Here is a 3,898-nt window from a genome sequence, read left to right as displayed (position 1 = left end):
TAGGCAGCTAATAGCAACCTGTCCCTGCTATCATTTCAGGTGCTGACAAACAAAAAAGTCTATAAATATAACAATGGTTGACCCATACCATCTATTAGTTCAAGTATTATAGCTGAGATGTTAGCCAGTAGCAAAGGACGCATCAGATCAATCACTAGGTTAACTTATAATACTACAGTTGAAAGTAAAAAAAAATAATAGCTACACCCATATCCAAGTGCCAATTCTAGAAATTGTAGTAAAGTTTGTCTTATTGGAAATTGTATGTGTGTGTTGCTGAACACGTTATTTATGGTATATTTGGGCATCTTTGTTTATATTTCTTTTTTATTGTGTTCATTCCACTCTGTTCTGTGTTATGTCCATGCAACAATACATTAGTTGTTTAGCTCATTGTTTGTGGATATACTCATTTATAGAATTATACTATATTTTCTATATCAGATCGGAGGTACAGTGTATAGAGCCTTGAACTTCAAATCCTGAGTTTATATCTGGCCTCAGACACTTATTAGTTGTGGGACCCCCATATTTGTTGTAAGAAAGATGAGACAGTTAATGCTCCCCTTTAGAGTGGATGGGAGAGGTCCTACCTACTGCTTTTATAACAACATGGATAGTTAAGGCATCGCTACCCATTCTGTGGCATTTAACCATGTTTTAGGGGATGTATGGGGTATTTGGGGAGGACTAGCACCTCTGGTGTAAGGGCATGACAAGCCCTTTTCAGGGTTGCTCCTCCACTTTTGGGGTACTCCTGTCCCACAACACTCATAAGAGGCTCCAAAAAATGGTAACAATGCTCAGCAGCCACATCACCATAAAACTGTCTAGAAAATGGGATAAATCACATTGGGAATAAGTAACAGATGTGTGTGGGTATATAACTCAAAAATGTGTCTATGTCAGGGGGTTGTCTATTCCAAATTTGTGAAGACTTTTCTTAAGCAGAATGGATAGATGAGAACAATTTGTTTCAACTCCCATGAAGGTGGCTGAAGGAGGAATTCCGGAACCCTTAGAGTTAGGTCAGACACTGAAGATGCCAAGATCATCCACTGCATCCCAGGACACCATCAGTTTTCCTGATTTTTTTCCTGTCACTGGACTTCAATGACTGGAAAAGAGAATGAGACTGGCAACCTTGTGTAATTCTATCTCACTTAAATCAATTTGCAAACTGGTTAATGCAACACCCCATGATGTCATTGGTCCCTTTCTAAAATAAAGGACGAGCAATTCCAGTATGACTCTCCACCACACCCAATCCTTCACTCAGTGAAGTGATCAAGGAAGGGGGATTTTCTCCTAAATACCCCATGAAGAGTCATACCCCTATAATTCAAATTTCTATTGTGTGATAGATATAATTCTAAACTTTATGCCTTTCTTGAAGACAGAAACACAAAGGAGTAATCTCTTCATTATGACTTTTATTCTTATCCCTCAAAAGTTAGGACTTCAGTCTACCCAAGACTTAAAATGGAAGCATTCTAGATTCATCTATAAATCCCTCTTACACACACGTGGGACAACTGAGTTTTTATTACATTGAATGAAGTTGCCCTCCTAACAATCTAGCAAGTAAAAAAAGATGAGAGAATTGAGTAATTTCCCAAATTCCTTCAAATATCCTGCTTTCTGTCCCACAGTCAAAAAATAAAACTATGAAAACCCAGACCTCCTCGCTCCTTATAAAAACTACATTATCAGAATGCTGTGCATTATCCTATTTAGAATATAGTCAAATTCTTCCCAGCTCCTTCCTCGTTAAAGCAGAGAATAATAAAAATGTGTTACTGCACTAACAACATTTAATTCTTTTGTTTTCAAGCACATTTTGTAGGATCTTTTCTCTAATACAACTGGATTAGTATTAGAGAATATGGATATTGATGCACCTTTGATACAACTTGTTATATAAATGTGCTACCTAAGTGAAAGCCATTGTTATGACCAAATATCCTTCTATTTTCTTTCTCAAAAGAGCTACCTTTCTAGGACAAGTTTGTCTCATTGGCAAATATAGACATATAGGTAGACAGATAGATGTATATATAGATATATATGCAAACAAAACTCACATCCATACATATATACATATTTATACATTCTCAATGTATAACTTGCTAATAGTAGATTATATTACTATAATAATTTTAGGGTAGGTAATTTTTTCAGCATAGGTACTTATTCTTGGCATGGTGATAATATGAGGTTCTCAAGTCATGGAATTTTAGAGCTAGAAATCACTAGACTAAATCACTAGAAATCACCCAGACTAACTTTCTCATTTTATAGTTGAGAAAATAAAGTTCATCTCTTCCTAGCTGCCAAATGTAATTGGTCTTTTAAAATTCTCTATAGGGCTTTCAACAATGAGATTATCCCCTCAAATATCCTTGTCCAAAATTATCTCCCTTATTTGTTGACCCTGGTGCTTGAACCTGCTGGTGAAAGTGGATTGGATTAGGAATTGGGGGGGGGGTTCAACTTCTAGTTCCAGTTAGATCATTGAATAACTGAGTGACCTTATACAAGTTATTCTGCTTTCTGTAACCTTCTGTACCACCTTATGATATTTAGTATTTCTCCTTGGTAAAACCAGACATCATGTATTGTTAAGCATTTGTAATAAATAAAATTAAAATATTATCTATGGATGTAGTTTTTTTACTAAATAAGCAATCAATATTAAGATGTTGTATTGATAAATATTTAACAACTATCTCTCCAGAAATAAAATGAAATGTATGCATGACACACTTTTAAGTTAATAAAGGGTGGTGCTGATATAACTTAAGGTGAGTCTGATCTTGGTTCTCAAGTTCATTCTCCTTTTTCCATTTTGTGTCTTATGCTAAGTACAGGTATCAAAATTGCCATCCTAAATTTGGGTATTTCTATTCAAGAGCAACCTAATGAATTTGAGAATTTAGGATCTCCTTGTTCTACATGCTTGACATCCAACAGTACGTGATCTCTCCAAGAACCTCTCAGTGAAGATGACCACTTCCAGGAGGCTACTACTATGAAAAGAATAAAGGAAACCAAGCTGGGACATGACTTGCCAGAAGATGTGAAACTTGAGTGAGTTATTCAGACTGTGAAAATATTTGGTGAACATGAAATTCCTGTCCAGCAAATTATATTGGGTTGTAATCTTTTAAGTTTAGGAAAGTGCTGAAAGATTTTGATTCATGTTTAAGTATTTGTCATTGAATGTTTATAAGTCTTTTGTGTTGTAACTTTTTTTTGTGGAAAGGGAAATAAATTGTTATCTTTTACTTTATAAAATGTCAGACATTCAGTGACTCCTCCAGAGTCACACAATGGCACAGCCTACTAAAAACTGTTTTTTTTTTCCTTTCCAATCTAGTATTCTTTTTCAAGAAGCTACAGATTCAGGGAAAAGAGGCTAAACAATTAGAATTGTATTTTCATGAGTTATAAAAGTTATTTTGATGCAAATAAAGCATGATATGGGTGGGTCAGCATACCCACCCCATACTCTGTGTGTGAATATAAAGAGCTAGTATATAGTTTTATACCACCTTACTCTTCTACAAAACAAAATCATTTTTTCAGTATGATTCATTCCTGACCTTGTTAAAAAATAATCTTCCGTTTATTTTACATGATCAAAAATTTGTTCCAGTATCCTTTCCCTTCCTACCTCACAGAGAGCCATCCTATAATAACAAATGATATTTTTTATATTTTTAAGAAGTGATATTTTTAAAAGAAAAAAGAATAGTAAGTCTAGTTATATTTTTAAAAGTCTAAAAATATGTACAACACACCACCTATGGACCTCTCTCCTTTGCAATGTGCGGGTGGAGGGAAATAAGGAGTAAGTAGTCAGGTACTTTTTCATATTTCTAATGGTATAATGATG

At 34.7% G+C, this 3,898-nt stretch overlaps 1 non-coding gene across 1 annotated transcript; it reads left to right on the top strand.

The window, feature by feature from the left end:
* The first annotated feature begins 532 nt into the window (after positions 1-532).
* On the top strand, positions 533-662 carry LOC123250820. The gene has a single exon (XR_006506455.1). It is a non-coding gene; the product is annotated as a U6atac minor spliceosomal RNA (small nuclear RNA).
* The last annotated feature ends 3,236 nt before the right edge of the window (positions 663-3,898 follow it).

The sequence above is a fragment of the Gracilinanus agilis genome, chromosome 5 (genome assembly GCF_016433145.1).
Source record: "Gracilinanus agilis isolate LMUSP501 chromosome 5, AgileGrace, whole genome shotgun sequence".
NCBI lineage: Eukaryota > Metazoa > Chordata > Mammalia > Didelphimorphia > Didelphidae > Gracilinanus > Gracilinanus agilis.
Note: the sequence above shows the minus strand (reverse complement) of the source record. Positions and strands in the feature narration are given on the sequence as shown.